Below are 17968 nucleotides of genomic sequence, written 5' to 3' on the forward strand. Positions count from 1 at the left end.
CCCCCCCCCCCACCCCTTTTCAAATCTATGAGCCCAGAGCTCAGTTAAACCCGACCAAGTTTGCTCAGGACCAAAGAGTAGGCAGGTCACCATGAGGGGAGAGGAGTCTGGTCAGGGTATGTGGTAGGTAGACCCTCAGGCTCAGAAAGTCCCACAGTAGCTTAGCCTAGCAGAGGGTGCACTTTAGGGGGTCATGGGCACAAACCAGGGAAAACAGGTGCTCAGTGTGAGGACTCTGGCCCCCTGAGAGGCCACGGGGAGCCAGGGGGGTGTCAAAAGGGAAATCTGGTAACTGAAATGTTTACAAGATCAGCAAGCAGACATATGAGAGGGACTGGGTAGTAAGCAACAAGGGAAGATCTTGGTTTTTAAAGAGAAGATCAAGGTCACAGTGAGACCAGCTGTGAGGTGAGCTTGACGCCAAGTTGCCAGTCTGAGAGTTCAAGGGTCCTCACATTTCCCCAGCTGAGAGTCTACATTGATCCCTGAGGCTCTGTGGAGCTGTAGGAGGATTAGATGGCCCCCAAGGAGAAGCCTGGATTAGGAGCAGGGGAGGGAGGAAACCCGGCTCTTTCCTCTTCTCTTACTTAAAAAACAAACCAAAAAACAACTATTGTATTAAAACTCATTTATGAGAGAGAAAAGACAAGAACTGCTTTATCTTGTTCTTAATTATACCACCCACTGGAAACCTAGTTTAATACTCACAGCTATATTGTATAAAGAACCCACAAACATCAAAATACAGATTGGTTATAGACAGCTGAGTAAAGAAAAATCCATTAAGCACTGGGTTTCATTTTAAGTGTATTGCAGCCCCCTCCAAGAAGAAACAAATCAATTAGTAATACACAGCACAATGTTAAAAAAATAGGCTAGGTAGTGATCGTGCTGGTTTTATTACTGTTGCTAAGCCATCTCATCTGCTCAATTGAATGCAAAGAAATAAAACGTGATACAAAGGAAAATAAGTTCTCAACTATCATTATTAATCACAATAATAAGGATCTGCCTCACATCAAAGGCCTCTATGGTTGTGCCACAGAAGAGTGCTCAATGGCTCTTGTGGATCTTATATACCATTTTTATTCTGATCCATGGAACTCAACTTTATCCATATCTGTTGACTGAGCTGAACTTCATGGGAGCTGTGGCATATTGAACCATTTTAATGGCCACTGTAGATCTTGTTAAGCAAAATAATGACCAAAAATTCAAGTAAATATAATCATTCACCATCCGTAAATGTATACGACACTATTCTTTATTATAAATTGGAGAAAGTAACCCTTCTTGTGAGTACACGATGAAAATTAATAAGTTGTTCTCCTTATTAGGGCAAAATGAAAGCAATATACATATCGTTGCCATTGTGAGGTTAAAACATTTCAACTCTTTAAACAATGGAGTAGCATCCCCTTCTAGATACAAGATCAATGTCTGATTATTGCTGTCTTTTTTTGATGTTAACAGTTGTTGAAGCTTAATGCCTAGGTTCGTTTATTTATTGGGAGTTGCAAAATAATGATATTCAAATTATATACTTTTTCCCTTATTTATTAGTTGACATATATTTATAAAGAGATGCTTCCTCTCACCTACTATGTTGTTACCCAGTGGTATAGTTCATATAGGAAAGGCAAGATAAATGCTCAATTCTTTCTCCTTATTTGCAGTGTTCAAGGTAATGAATTGGTCCCCTATCATCCTCTGAAGTTGATTAATTAGTTGTTTGCATATCATTATGAATACATGAATTTAAACATATTTTGAGTTTTAATTAATCATAATTATTATTCCTTAGAAGCTCAAATTGTCACATTTTTGGTCAGTGGTAGCTTCCTGAGTTCCTTTGCTTCCTTGCTATCTGGTATGATGAAATGTTCCTTCCCCAGACCTGGGCTCAGCCATTTTTTCAAAAGCTTTGGTTTCTTTTAGTGAAAAAAGGTATTTTAAGTATAAAATCTGGGTGCTATAGACACTTATTGCTACTGGGTTGGTGATTGTTTCTAGGCTTCTTTAGTGGACAGAGCTAGGAAATATACATGTTGTATACATATGTATATCAGTATAAATACACACACACACACACACACACATTTATATGACAAAACACCCATGAGTTCACACTGACAGTTCCAAATCAAATCCAGGACTACAGGGTTTTTAATTTAACCTCTTCTATATTACATCTGTATTTCTTTTTCCACACTGAGAGTCTTGGTTTTCAAAAACAAAGGTGATAATTGAATTAGCATATTCTATAATTACTCATTCACTTTATCCTCCATTATACACACAATAGTATCAGAGTAACAATATTCTACAATAATCAATAGGAAAACTGAGATCGGTAAAAACATTGTTTTTGGTATATGTGCTCTCTGTTCTCCTAAAATTTCTTGAAGCTGAACACCATCTACATTGTTTGGGCACACTGCCATTACATATACTACTCTTTCTTCTTTAACCTTTAGTTAGCCTGTAAGTAGTGTATGTTTAATGCCCATGTTTGATATATCTGTAGTCATTTTGGTTGTTTGAAGTTTGTTTTCAAGTAGATTCCTTAGGAGGGGCTCATAGGAGCAATATTCCTTGAGTTCTTGAATGTTGATCATATTTTTTCCTTTTGAGTACATTAAATATATTACTCCATTTTCTTCTGGTATAAAGTACTGCTGTAAAAAACTCTGATGATAACCCAAATTTCATTCTCTAATAAATCATTAGCTGTTTTTGCTTAGGTGCCCACAGTATTTTTTTTTTCCTTAAGGTACAGCAATTCTACTATAATATATTGATACTTTGGTATTGCTCAATATGAGTCAGTATTCTCTGATATACAGATATGCTCTTTTAATAAGTAGTTTCAATATGAACATTTTTCTTGAATTATAGTTTTAAACATTCGTTTTGTCTCCCTTCTTTGGTTTTCTTTTTCAGGCACTCTTGTTATCTGTGTGTTCGATCTTCTTTGCCTCTCTTTGGTGTGTATCATCTTTTTGATTTTAAAAAAGTTTCTCTTTTCACCTTCTATTTCTCATAAGGCATTAACTGTTATGTTTATTTGCTTTTGCATACCTTTTAATTTAGTCTTCATTTCTGAAATTATTTTTTTCCTTTTATTTCAAATTCTTTAGAGAGTTCTACCATCTAGTTTCTGATTTTTATAATAATGATTTATGTAATTTTCATTGTTTTCTTGTCTGTTAACTCATTTTGAAATAGTTTACAATTGTCATCTCCTCTGTGGGCCTGTCTTTCTGGTATGCTTTCATTTTTCTGTAGGGAGGTTATTCTGTCCTCTCTGCTCTTTTAAAATTCTTATTGTAATTTGGATGGGGTTCGATCTTGATACTTATGCATTTTAACATAAAATTAATTTGCTAGAATTTTTAGGATTCAGGAGATTTTCTAACTTTATACAGCTCCCTTTACTCTTTTTTAATTTTCATATAGTGTTAAAAAATATGGCAGTTTGCTTTCCGACGTTTCTGGCTCTATTTCTTTCCCCCACTTGAATCTGGATATCTTCTCTTTTTGTGGTCTCTATTATCCCTATCCTAGTCAATATTGATTTCAGTCCTAGAAAGTTCTTCTCAGTGTGGGTCGTTTCCTGGAAAGGATGCTCAGTGGCCAGACTCTTCTAGCTCCTTCAGATCTTACCAAAGGCCCCTTGCTCTCACACACCACTGGGTTGGGGAAGAACTCTCCTATTTTCAGATTGTCTGTCATTTCTAGCAAATACCTGTCAGCTATTTGGGGGTTCTCCTGTTCTCAGGTTTGTAAGATAGCCTATTGCCTTTCTTCGCTTTCCCTTGTTCAGATGCTGATACTATGCAGGTCTTATGGTTGTTGGTGCTCTGTCTTCACTCACTTGTATTTTAGGGTTGGAGGGGAATATATTTTCAAAAAATTTTTTGTTGTAAATATACATGGGTTTTCAGTTTTGATACACGTTTCCTTGGTTTTTGCATAGGGATTCAGAGAGATAAAAACAAAAACAAAAACAAAAAAACTATGCTGTTACTGGCATCACTGCCGTCTTTCCAGAATCCTTAAAATTTTTTAAAATTTAGGAATCACTTGACATCATCTGCTATGATTAGCTCCTTTATACCATCTCTCTGGTCAGGCTCCTCACCTGTATTTCTACGCCTGAGACTGCAGGGTTTTTCAGATTTCACCTCAGGGACATCCCCACTGACCATGGCCTAGAACTTGCTGTTACATCATATTCTGCCTTTTTTTTTTGGATACAGCCCACTAAGTATAATTTAACTTCCTCTTGATAGTGCCACTTGGACTTAAGTTGTTTAGGGCTATTTGACCCTTTACTAAATGGCTGCAGATATAAATATTTTATATTAACTCACTGTCCTCTCTCTCTACTGTCGGGTATATGCTTTCTCAGTGGTGCAGGATGTTATCTGATTAATCTTATTTGGTACCTAATATTGGGTGAGGGCATGAGAAGGGCCCTATACCTCTCTGTGCATCAGACTGAGGGGCAGCTAGCTACAAAAAACCTTTATTTCAGAGTTTTGGAATGTATTTATATTTTGGTACTTATATTTGGTGGATGGTGGAAGGTACTAGAAGTATCTTCTATCCTCAGATAAAAGGATGCTGCTGTGATTCTGAACCAAAAAGACTGGGAATCTTCAGTCCCTCAATTTCAATGTACTTAATTACAGTACATTGATGGTGCACCTCCATCCTCCAGTTAGTTTAGCTTCTTAAAACCATTAGGTCAGTAGATAGGGAAGGGGGAAGAGCTGTTACGTTTATCTCATAAGATAGGCAACCATGTAGAAAAGTTGAAGAAATGGCCTGTGGTTACAGAGACTAAGTGAGGAGGGAAACATCACATTTACTCTTTCTACAACACAGTTTTCAGCTGATGAATTTTCCTTGTTGTTCTACTTTGTTTCTCAGACTGAATTTGTTTGCAACTCCACACACACACACACACACACACACACACACACACCTCATTTACTCATGCGTATGCATAGCTTTCTGGTCATTTCTCTCTTGTTCTATTTTGATGATGAGAAGTTAGGAGGGGATAACAACAATAATTATAATACCAGCTCTGTCTTTTGTACTAGACGTGCTCACACATATAATCTCTTCTTCACTTTTACATCTTTGTCTCCCAAGACCCTCACGCAGTTCCTCTAGATGGGCAGGATGCCTGCAAAAGCTGAGGTCTCCTGGGGAACAAAGACCAGAGGCCCACATCCCTCTCTGCTGGGAGGCAGACATCCCTTCGCGAAGAGGAACCTCCGAACAAGCCGGCTCCCCATCAGTAGGGCAGCAAATCTGGGCTGTTGAGATAAAAGCTGCTTTCAGGACTGAATTACCCTAAACAGCTCTGACGCCTGGCAATCTGAGGCAGTTTTTAATGGCTCCTGTGATGGCGTCTGTGTTGTGTTCTCAGCCACCCCCTGCTCCCTGAGGGAAAGTGAGTAACACGAAAGGTCACAGGAAAGACTCTATCCTGAAAGCAGAGCTGTAAAAATTAAGTTAAGGGAGGCCTCAGGGCTAATTTGGTTATTCCCAAGTTGGCTTCAGGCCAGAGTTGTGTTAATAAAGTATTTGACATTGAGACGGGGGCCGCAGACTCACCCATCTGGGGGTCACACGTAATGGATTTGGTTCTGAGGCTTAAGTGGGAAGTAGCAGTGGTTCAGATATCAGCCTTGCCACACTCAGGCCTGAAGAGTCATTGATTTCTGCCCTCATGTGCTCTTGTCCGCAGACCTGGGAGAGAAAACCCTGATCTGGTACCTCCCGTTGTAAGATCCACTGGCTCCTGGGAGAGAGGCAACAGCGCGGGAGGCCAGCACTCCTCACTGCTTTATTCTTACCGGTTCTTGCTTACTGTTTGGTTCTGAATCATGAAGGGTGAAATCCTTACAAGGCCTTGGGACTGTAACACCTCTGACAGACGGGCAGATGGAGGTGCCGGCGGCCCGAGTGGCCAAGTGCTTAGGAGCTAGAAGAACAAATGTCCTGACTCCTGGGTCAGGGTCCCGGACCTTCTAAGATGAATTGGAGAACAGGCACACGTGAAAAGGGGGGAATCCAAATGTCCAGGGCAGAAAGGAAAGTAGTGGGGGAGCAAGTAGGACCAAATGGTGGACCAAAGACAGAAGACAAACTATGTTATACTAGAGAAGGCAAGTCTCTCTTATTCCTGCTTGAGGGCAGTCATGGTGCCTGGAGATGCAGTGGCCATGAGGCAACAAGCATGAGGAAAAGGCCAAAAAGATCACAGAGAGGGGCTTCCCTGGTGGCGCAGTGGTTGAGAGTCCGCCTGCCGATGCAGGGCACACGGGTTCGTGCCCCGGTCCGGGAGGATCCCACGTGCCGCGGAGCGGCTGGGCCCGTGCGCCGTGGCCGCTGAGCCTGCGCGTCCGGAGCCTGCGCTCCGCAACGGGAGAGGCCGCAGCAGTGAGAGGCCCGCGTACCGCAGAAAAAAAAAAAGATCACAGAGATGTGAGTCTTGACATCATCAGGCATTGAACTAATGAGACTAGCCATGTATAGGGCCACCGAACCAGCATCAGCAGTCAGTCATCTATATATTAATGTTTGTTATTGGACTGGACACTTCCTTGGGCTGCTGGACATTGGCTGGATCAGACTTAACGTGGACGGAGCCTTCTTAGAATACAGCTCTCCTCCCAACTAGCAAAGGAAACACCACTGACCAGAGAGTCCTGCTGCTCTCGCTCCAACAGCAACGCCAGACTGGATTGGGACCGGGTTTCCAATGCTTCTTTAGAAACGGTGTGTGGCCTTCAGCCTGCCTTCCTTGGAGGACAGCAGGTGACTGGGTCACTCCCCCGGCCCAGCCTGCTCAGCCCAGGTGTGCTCCCCCTTCTCTACCACGCTCTGCTCTGTGTCCGCACCCTTCATGGTCAAGGCCTCTAGAGTTTATGAGAGCTGTAGTTACGTCGTAGAGGGGCCTCAGAGGTTCCCCAGGCCACGCCAGCCCAGGAGTAAAAAGTGGGGTCTTAACGATAGTAACAAATAGTATTATCCCGGTTCTGCTCTGAGGCACACCTGACGAAACCTTGAGTTTTCTCCCTTAACACCCATCGTTATAGCACACACCCTCTGCCACTGTCATCTCTGTCCCCTTAACTTGCTTTATTTTCTTCATAACACATCACTATCTGAAACTATATCATCTGTACACTTGTTTCCTGTTTTTCCCTCTAGTGTGCAAACTTTACAAGAGTGAAGCTTAGCCAATTTTGTTCACTGTTTGTCTCCAGGACCTAAAACAGTGCCAGTCACACAGAAGATAGTTAATAAACCTTTGTTAAATGAAAAACAAAAACAAAACCAAGAAAGAAAAATAGAAAAAGGAGAGTAGGCCAAACGCCAGCCGCCAAACCCACCTGAGGGGTTAGAAGAGGGAGCTCACACATGCTGGGGGTACTGTGCATGCTTCAAAGGAAGCATCTTTGACCCTTTGGAGTTCTTGTATTAGGGTTAGAACATCATAGGATGGAGTGGACCAGAGGCGTTCTGGTGGTACAAATGGATGTGTTGAAAGGCAAATTTTGTCTTACTCATGACTGCACAGCAGAGAGGGGGTAGGCTCCCGAGGAGCCGGCACACACCTTCACACACTCGCACACACACCAGCACACACTCACGCTCGCACACCCACACCCACATAACTGAGAGGCAGGGAGCCCTGCAGTGTCTCTAAGGAAACACACTGCTCCTTAGCAGTGTGGACACGCCACTGGCCCCATGGTTGAGGGAGCCGATCAGCTGATAAGACTGAATGGACTAGTTAGTAGGCTCCAAGTCATAAATCTGGGTGAAGGAAAAGAAATACTCCTCTTTTTCAGGGAGCTCTTCTGAGGCCCAGGAGTTTTTCTGACTTTCAGTTGGGTTTTGCTGAACAAGCCCAAGCTGTACCTTATTTTCCTTATTTGTGAACATTAATCCCAGAACTGGATCATTCAGTCTGTCAGTCACTTAATAAAAAATAACAATTAAAAGAATAAAATATACTATCACATTATTATGAAGTCACTGTCAATACGCACTATAAAAACCAAATCAGGCCTCTCAGATCCAACCACCTGGTATTTGTTTGAAAAGCTGTCCCTGGAGAAAGTTCTGAAGTCTCCATTATTTCTGAGATCTTGACATGCTTTAAAAGACTAGAAACCCTCTTTCAATCTATACTGATGAGTGGGTCTTTTGGGGGGCAATCTTCTATGTCCTTACTCAAGTCACATATTTCCCCCAAGTGGAGTTTGAGGGTTTCACCTACAAATTGATGATCAGCTGGGTTGGGGGAATTGATTGAACAAAAGGACCCAACATGCAAAATACTTCCCCCTTTTCTCTTAAGATGGTTAGCTTTACGAGGGCAAAAACTAGAATGTGCTTGAGACTTTCACAAAAAAATTAAGGAAAACTATGCCCAGAACACATACTTATATACAAATAAAAGAGTGCACAGCTCATAGGTGGAGGAGGAGGATTATAAATACACTGAAAATGTATAGAAGGCAACATATGAGGGACAAGTGAACTGGCTCAATCTTTTCTGTTATGTAGTTTAATGATGTTAATAATAATATCACGCATTTTATATTAGCATATTCTTTTGTACCTTTCAAAGCAAATGATCTCATTTGCTCACTACAATAGCCAGCTCTGAAAAAGAACTGTGGCAGGTAATTATTGTCACTACTTTATGAATAAAGAAAAAACTGGGGCTCAGAATGTTTGGCTCTCCTGAAGTCCCACAGCTGGAACCACGGTCTCTAGAATTCTTTGTTGATCCATTTTCCATTCTGCTATGGACTGGCACTCAGTAGGTACTTAGTGAATATTTAAGTGTCTGTGGGATGTTGAACAGAGAGGCTTGAGATTGCTGCCAGGAATTCTGCCCATCAGAATCCACAGTGAGCTCTCAAAGCTTCCTGGTGATGGGTTGATCTCTGACACACAATAGCCACTGCAGGTAGGCTGTCAGGTGGCCCCAGTGATCTCTACCTCCTGGTAGCCACACCCTTGCATAATCCCTTCCCTTTGAGTGTGGGTGAGACCTGTGAGTTGCTTCTAACCAACGGAATATGACAAAGGTGACAGGATGCTATATTCATGACTATGTTACACAAGATTGCAACTTCCATCTTGCTAGTAGACTCCCTATTTCTCTGTCTCTGTCTCTCTTTCTCTGTCTCATCATCAGCTTCTCCAGGAATTGCCAACAACCATGTGAGCTTGGGAGTAATTTGTTCCCCAATTGGGCTTTCAGATGAGACCCAGCCCTGGCTAACATCTTATGCAAGCTTATGAGAAACTATGAAGCAGAGGACCCATCTAAGCTGTGCTTGGTTTCTTGACCCACAGAAACTGATATAACAAATGTGTGTTGTTTTAATCCACTATATTTTTATGGTAGTTCATTACAAAGCAATAGATACATATCTGTATACTCCAAAGCCCTCCCCAGAAGCCAGTGCTTTCTTTGGCCTCATCTTTTTGGTAAGCACCCAGTGTGGAGGGTGCTGGTGGGGCCATTTATTCCCTGTGCCCTCTCTCTTCTCCCTGACTCAGTGATGGCTAAGGTGATTCCACCTCTTGTTCCTTTTCCTCTTGGCAATGTAGGGGCAAGCAGGGAGGAACCGCCTTTTGGGATCTAGAGTTAGCATTTCAGCCTTTCTTCCCCTAGTTCCACTGTCCAGCTCTGGGTCCTGATAAATTTTAAAAAACCTCTCTGTCCAGGATCACTGAAGCTTTGCTCTAACAAGCAAAGAGCTGAATAGGCTCCGAGGGGATGCAGGGTTATTTTGAAGGCAGAACAAGCAAGTCTGAGAGAAGGACGATAATTAAAATAACAAGTGCTTAACGCACCTGCACTGATGGAGGGGCCTTTGCGTCCTGTTAGTCTTGGAGCTAAATGATCTTAATCAAGGCGTGCTGAGCTCAGAGTTCCCAGGTCATTTATTGTCTCTCACTTATGTAATCTTCCACTAAAACAAATGGGAAAAACAACATGTTTTCTCAGGCCAGCCAGGAGAGAGAAAGGCAATGGGTCCTCTCTGCTACGAAGAGGAACCACGGCATGGTGTGAAGGCATTTTGTCTGCAGCTTCGCCATAATGCCAACCAGCACGTCGTATTAGGCTGGAGGTTCGTGAAGAGTTTTTGAGTCTGCCAGAGCTGGATGCTGCTGCACTATTTTTCCAGTGGGGCCCAGGGTCGTGCAGTTATGAAGTACACTGTTGATTCCTTGCTTTCTCAAAGGACACTGGATTTCTTTTCAAAAATGATGATCAGTTCAGCATAATTTGCAATGCACCAGTCTTGGATGGAGACCCTTTCACCATCCAGGGCAGGATAAAGGCAGAGCCGGGGAGTGGGGGCACCTGTCCTAATTCCAGCTGTGATCAGAATTGGACACCTGAAAAGGGATGCAGAAACTCCCTTGTCCTTGGGTCACAGTGGCTTCATGTCAGGCTTATGTGGACCCCGCCCTGGGTGGTACATTTTCTGTGAGGGGCACTTTGGCTTGTTCCCAGCTGCAGGCCCCAAGGCACCCAGCACAGGACAGGGCACGGAGCAGGCACCAGCACAGGCCTGTTAAATTAAACTCGGCTCGATGTGATTGTTTTGTTTTTTTTCTAGGAGAGAGATTCAGGGAATTGCGAACATATTAACTAGAAAGCAGTGAGGTTTTCTGTGTTGAACGCTGAGCTGAATCTCCTCATGGAAAGAGAAGATGGATGTAGCCAGTCTGGATGTAGCAAGAGCTTCTCCCTATCCGCGGTCAGCAGCTGGGTGGTATCTGGGATTGTTCCTAGTGGGCATGGGGCTAGAGCGGGAAGACTTTGGGGTGAGCCGGCTTGAGTGGGAACCCTGGCTCTGCAGCTGATTGGTGAGGTAAGCCGCATAACCTTTCTGATTCTGTCTCCCCAATTCTAAAATGGGGAAAATAATGACAGCTCATGTAGCTCACTTTGGGTCAAGCACCTCTCTAAGCCCTTGACACCGATTCACTTATGTGATCCTTTCCTCAAACCTATGAGATGGAAGCCCTAACAGTATAAGTGCCATTTTTCTGGATGTGAGGAAACAAAGGCACAGAAAGAAGTGAGTGGCTTTAAGTAGGTGGCAGGGCTGGGAGCTGGACCGTGATGTCTCTCCTGGGGGACTGGTGGGGAGAGTCTGTAAGGATCACATAAGAGACACCTAGTGTGCTTAATAGCTGGAGACGGGCATGCAGAGGGAAGGGGGCCATCTGCAAACCCATGAAGCTCTGCTGCCACTGGGTGCTCTGCTCAGGGAGCGTGGCTTCTTATCGAGCCTTCAGTTCATCCCTGTCACCATCACCGGGTCCCTGCAGAAGTGCTGTCCCTCCCTTGGCCGCCAAGCTGCCCCTGGGCCTTGGTGTCGGCCACCTCCTGGGGATGCTGACTGGCTCCCCAGCTTGCAAAGCCTCTTGCTCTGGGAGGGACTTGTTAACATGAGTAACGGGGATTGTGAGTCATGAATTAGTTCCAAGCTACCTCTCTCCCTGGAGCACAGCCGCGCTAGCTCCTGGGGAAGGGAGCTGCACCCAAACGGAGAGTGACATCCTAATTGGGGGGCGCCGAGCCTGCCGCAGTGACTGGGGGCCCACGAGCCTTGTTAGAGCTGGTGCTTCATGCGTTATCACTAGCACTCTGGCTATAAATAGGTGATCATCTAAAATCAGTGGATAAGAGAGAACGCGCAGCACATGGTTAAACAGCAGTCCAGCTGATCAGGGAAACGGCCAGTGCCCGAACAGGTTCCAAGGATTATATCTACAGCCCCGTGCCGGCCCAGCTCTCAAAGAGGGGCTCCCCACAGTTGAACGGGTGCCGACAGAAGTGCCTTTCATGTGCCCATGAAGGCTGGGGTGCACGGAGAGACGCAAATTAGCTGCAATGATCAGCTTTCTTACATGTGCAGAGGTGCATTGTATGCCTGGTGTGCTGTTTTGAATATTAGTGAAGACGCCTATGTGCTCTGTTTAAGCAAAAACTGACATTTTCAGTTCAGGGTCTTTCAAAGAGAGATTCCTCTAGAAGACCCATTCAACAGTGGGATTCCTTTAAGGTTTCTTGAAGGAAACTTTGCCTTTCCAAATGTTATTTGGCTTAGAAAACTTTACTTTGCATGTGATTTTAACCTTTTACACAACTTGTATAACTTAGAGCAAGTTAATTCCTCTCTGTGGGCCTCAAGTTCCTCATCTGTAAATGGGGGTAATATTATAGTACGAGCAAATGAGATAATGCATGTGAAAGAGCCCAGCACATGGCGGTGCTCAGTGATAGTGGTTATTATTGTTGTGTAAAGAGGAGACGCATGAGGCGAGGCCTTTACTGTCTGAGAGCTGAACCCTCGGAGGATGCTGTGTGGCCTCGAGCCTGCCTCCTCTCCATCCCAAGGTCCATGCCCATCTGCATCGAGGAGGTCGGGCTGCAGCCTGGGGTTCCTAAACTCTGTTTCAAACCAGGTTTTCCTTGTGAGTTTGTTAAAAAGGCAGAGCTTGACCTCTCATTCTCAGACATTAAGATTACACAGGCCCGTGGGGCCCAGGAATCAGCATTTTAACCAGGAGCACTTGTGGGTCCTCCTTATCCCAGCCAGGTAACCAGAAGCAGATGATGTGATGACACAGAGAAACCCTGGGCCAGATCTAGGTCCCCAACAGCAGACCTGCTCGCTGCTGCATTCATGCAGTCCCAGTTCGTCAGTGGTTATTTCTGGAAGAAGCTGTTAATGATACAATGAACTTAGGAGTCTATTCTGAGGTCCCCCTGGAGTGAGTGGGGCTTCTCCCCTTACTTGTGCCTGTCCTCCCAATGCTTTGGGGGCCTCCTGCCTTCGAAACTGGCACACAGTAAAGAGCCACGGCTAACGCAGGGATGCCAGCCCCCTCTGTACCTCTAACCTGGCATGAGGTTGTCTGCAATGTCAACAGCTGATAAGACGATAGGATTTCCTGGAACTGGATGAGATACATGTATTTCTTTAGGAACTGGGTAAATCTTCACTAATGGGGTATGCCGCTGAAATGAGCTTGGCTGGGCCTGCAGGTGCGAAAGGCTCTGATGGAAACAAAGACCCCCAGTGAGTGAGAAGACAGTTCTGAGTGAGCGAGGCCAGGCCCTGTGAAGCCTGCCTTCCGATAATGCTGTCATCCCCAGAAGGGTGTGCTTGGAGCATAATGGCTCTAGCTACAAATTCTATTAACTCTAATAGTTGTTCTGTGGTGAATGGATAATGCATTTAGCAGAAATAGACCCAATCAATTTATGTGAAACACATAAAACTTTCTCATTGGAATTGGCATCTGTTCTTGAATCACAGGAGTGTGTGTGGAAACGGACAGTGTGTCATCCTCACTTCTGGGCACATTAGCAGTGGGCCAAGGAGAGCTCTGGCTCCCTTACGCCATATCCCCTCAGCTCTTAGAGCCATGGAGCTGGGGATGGAAGGGGACCTGGAGACTGTCTACTTCAACCTTGATTTTCAAAAGTAGCAGTTTTCTCTCCTTCGTCTGTGTTTGCGTTAGTCCCTCAAACACGAGCTGTTACCTGAGGGGTTGCTGACATGTCCCAGCCATCAGATGAGGGACTGGAAGGCCGGACAGAGGTGAGACCTGTCTTAGGACCACAGCTTGCTAGTGTAGGCCAGCCGGGAGTTCTGACTCCTGGTCCAGTGCTCTTTTCCACACATTTTTAATTGTCTCCCCATCAACCTTTGGCAAAGACGTGTATTCAGAATACAGTAAACCAACCGTCACCAACCAACTCAAAGGCAAGACTGTGGCTTGATGCCAGGGTTCTGCAAGTTACGGATACCTGTGGGTTGGGCTTGTTTGCATGTAAACTGAGCTGATTCCATCCTGCCCTCCTACACAATATGTAAGCTCGAAAGAGAAGGAGAGATGGGTTAGGAAGCCGAGGCACAGTCATCTGGCCCGGGGTCGGGGTCGGGTCCTGCCTGTCCTTACCTGGGCTTTTAGAGAGAGAGAAGGTGACAGAGCCTGCATTCACCTCCTCACCCCTAGTGGTCATTACTGCTGGGGGGCGGGGGGAGAGAGAGAGAGAGAGAGAGAGAGAGAGAGAGAGAGAGAGAGAGAGAGAGAGAGAGCTCTGCAGGCTGTGATTGCATTATCCCAACCATATGGTTAGTGTGACTGTATGTGCAAAGCTGACCAATGTAATTTCTCAGCCTTAATACTTGCCCCATTTCTCTCTCAGTTTCTTCATCTGATTAGGTAAAGTGACTCAGAGGCTTCCGAGAATGTTCCGTGAAGCACCTGGACAGGATATTCCCTGCCTGGATGTTACAGCGGCTCAGCTCTGCCCCGTGGGCTGGGGGCAAGGAAATCCCCAGACCCAGAGGGTCAGGCCCTCATCAGAGGGAAGGGCTGGCTTGGGGGGCGTGAGGAGTGTTTAGAAATTTGGAAGCTTTGTGAGCGACGGTCTTCAGAAGGCCCAGCTGGCGTTTGCATTTCTAGGAGCTGCTCGCAAACCTGCGGGGAAGAGAGCGGAAGCCCCAGCCACGCTCGGTCCAGCCCAGCAGGAACTGGCCGTGCTGAACTTCGGGGAGAGAATCTCATCATCCAGCCTCCCCTGTCCTTTGTTGGGATGGCTGGGAGCAGACTTGTTTACTGATCATGCAGGGGCTCTCGTCTGGGACACTCCCCGAGCTCTTTTCCCTTTACGGCGCTGATCTCTGATAGGAGAATTAGGTACTCGCAGCAGCTCAGTTGGCTGAAGAGTGCAGACTTCAGGGCTACATCCTGGTACCGTTTCCTACTGGCTGTGGGATGTTTACATTCTTCCCCATCATCTCTCTCCTCCCTGCAGTTCTAACAACAGCAGCAGGCCCTGGGCCAGAGTGAGGACTAGAGGAGTAGATGTGCGAGACGCCCCAGCCCAGGGTCAGGTGTGCTCACTGACTGTTCTTTCCTTTCCCTGCCCTCTGCCCCCAGCCCTCCCTTCCTCTCCAGGGGCCTCTCCCGGGTAGAAGCTCTGAGTTAGGTTAAGCTTGTCAACTACAAATTGGCACTTGGCATCTACCTCTACAAGGATCAAATCATAAGCTGCTGTGACCGCTGACCTTCAACCGTCACCCTGAAAGGAGTTCAGGGGGTAGATCAGGAATGAGACACTCTGTGCTCTAAAAAAACTGGCAGAACAGGCCTTCAAATAGTTAGATACTTTCAGGAGAATTTTTTTTTTTTTTTTTTTGCGGCACGCCGTCCTCTCACTGTTGTGGCCTCTCCCATTGCGGAGCACAGGCTCTGGACGCGCAGGCTCAGCGGCCATGGCTCACGGGCCCAGCCGCTCCGCGGCATGTGGGACCTTCCCGGACCGGGGCACGAACCCGCGTCCCCTGCATCGGCAGGCGGACTCTCAACCACTGCGCCACCAGGGAAGCCCCAGGAGAATATTTTATGAGCCCAATCCTTGCATCTCTTTATATCTAGAGAAAGCACTAAAATCTTTCGTGGTGACGTGCTCCTTGTGGCTAGCTGTAACCTTCATGAGACTAGCAGCAACCTTCTGCAAAAATGTGTGCTGCACTGCATGTGCTCCCCCTTCACCAGAATCACATATACACTGACTGTCCCCACTGCCTCTTCGGAGCAGTCTCTCAGAGCTACGTGAAATGCTGTCTCCTGGGCTATCATCCTCATTTTGCCCCAAATAAAACTTAATTCACAACTATCACATTGTGCATTTTTTTCAGTCGACAAGCTTCACGTTGCAGACCATGACCTGCAGGTTCACAGGCTGCCCACTTCCCGTGGGCCAGAAGCTCCAGAACAGGGGGTACTGGCTCCCCTCTTCCCTGTCGTAGCTGCACAGCCCCAGGTGTGTGGGAAGTGCCAGGCAAATGTTTGCCAGGTGATTGTTTCTGAGTGGCTGTGGCCCTGACCGTGGCATATCCATGAGCTGCCTGCACTTTTCCCCCTCCAGGTCCCTCCTCCGATGGCACTTCTCTCGCTGCAGGCACCTTGCCCTCCCTTAATCGTCCAAGTATCTGTCTCCTTGGGCCCTCCTCTTCTAGACTCGGAGCTCTCTGAGCTTCTGACCTGGGTCTGGACCACTGGCAGAGGCAGAGGAAGTGTGCAAGCACTAGAGCGGGAGCTCTAGATTAAAGCCAAGAGGGTGGGCCTGGGCTTGAACCCAGGGTGTGGCCTGTTCTCCCGGACCATGAGGCTGGGTCCTGGCTAAGTGCCGCTCCAGGAGGCTCAGTGGACATCGGCCTTTGGCTGGTGGGGAGAGGAGGCCCTGCCCCACAAACCCCCCAAGGCTGCTTGGGGAGGTACTTGCCTCGGTGTCCCCTTTCTCTTGAGCTGGGGTCACTCTGGAAGGGGTCTGGAGACAGAACACTGACCCATAGCCACTTGTTGTCACTCCTGCCCTGAGGCTGGGGTCAGGCAGCAGAGGAAGCTTGTGTTCCTGCCACTGTCATCTCCAGTCTCTCAGGCACCCGCTTGTTTCTAATTTTATTTGGAGGTGGTAGGGGAGCACTGCCACTTTTGAGCCTCAGAGAGATTTCATTAGTCTGAGTGGCCACCAGGCAGACCCTTATCGATCAGCCTTTTAGGGGCAGTGGGAGTTATATGGCAATAAACCGGGGAGTCAGGCAGGGCGCGTGGCTGCTCCCTAAATGCTGGCTGCGGGGTCCCGCAGCCGACATCTGAGTATTGAGCTCAAGCATCAATCGCCCACCAGTCAATTGATAAAGTGTTTCTGGAGCTCCTGCTACGTAATCGGTGCTGGTGGTGAGGAGGGGCGGGGCTTGCCGCGATGTTTGCTCCGCAAGTCCCGCATTTATCGCATTTATAGCAGGGAGGCAGCGGTTGACCAAGGGCTAGGAAGTGATGGAGGTGAGTCACTGGGGTGGGGGGCGGGGACAGGTGCTGAACGATTAGCAGAAGGCTGCCTCCATCATGTTAGATGTTTTTGCGAACCACGAGGCAGAGGGGGGAAATAGAGATCACGGTTGAGGAGACCAGGTTCCTCTTCGGGTGAAAAAAATGAAAAAAATAATTGATTTTCTAGTTCAAGGTGATGGGAGAAAAGGAGAGAGGTGATGGGAAAAGCAGTGAACGCTTTCCTCTGGTTTGGCAGCAACTGGAAGGAATGAGAGTCCTGGGACAGCTTTTTAGGGGAAGGAAAGGAAAGGATTTCTTCAAAGACAAAGTGAAGCTAATATTTATTTAATAAGTTGAGGGTCAATGAATTTAAGTGTAAAGGTATAGCCTCAACTATTTTTTTTGTACTTTGCACTAAGCAAAAATTTTACGTTAAAAGTAGAAATGAGAGAGGTATCATTTATTTATTGTTATTTTAATATAGAATTACCTTTTAGAGGAAAAGAGTGTGGGTGGACTGTGGCCATACACCTGCCTTTCTGAGTTACTCATGTTGGATGAAGCCTGACACCCCAAGCACCAGCACCCACCTGGGGGAACCTTCTGACCTGCTGGTGTCAGGCCCGGTGGCCTTCAATAGCTTCTCTGGGGCTGGGCTCACAGATTTAATAACCACCGACAAACCTCATACCGCGTTTGGAGGATGATTCCAAGAGATTTCCTTCTGGTACAGAGCAGCTGAGAAGTCACACCCACAGTTTAGGGCCAGAGGCTGAAGAGGCCTGTGTTTGAAGCAGCAAGGGCCCCATGAGAAGTCCTTCAGCCCAGGGGGTGCTGAATTAAACAGCTTCAGAAGGGAGCCAAGCTTTGGGAAAATGCGGTGAACCTGAAGCTTTGGGGGGCGGTTTGACCACTGATGAGCTAGTCTGCCTTTGAGCAGCGGATAACCTTGGCCTTGGGCCCAGCCCTCTTTATGAGGAGAAGAAATCGATGGAAGGTTTGCTTTGTTCAGTAAATGGGGAGTGGTTTCGAAGGGCTGAGTTGA

At 46.4% G+C, this 17968-nt stretch overlaps 1 protein-coding gene across 1 annotated transcript in view; it reads right to left on the reverse strand.

The window, feature by feature from the left end:
• ALK (ALK receptor tyrosine kinase) overlaps positions 1-17968 on the reverse strand; it is a 777689-nt gene that overhangs the window by 55799 nt on the left and 703922 nt on the right. The window lies entirely within an intron of this gene.

The sequence above is a fragment of the Lipotes vexillifer genome, unplaced genomic scaffold (genome assembly GCF_000442215.2).
Source record: "Lipotes vexillifer unplaced genomic scaffold, Lipotes_vexillifer_v1.1 scaffold717, whole genome shotgun sequence".
NCBI lineage: Eukaryota > Metazoa > Chordata > Mammalia > Artiodactyla > Lipotidae > Lipotes > Lipotes vexillifer.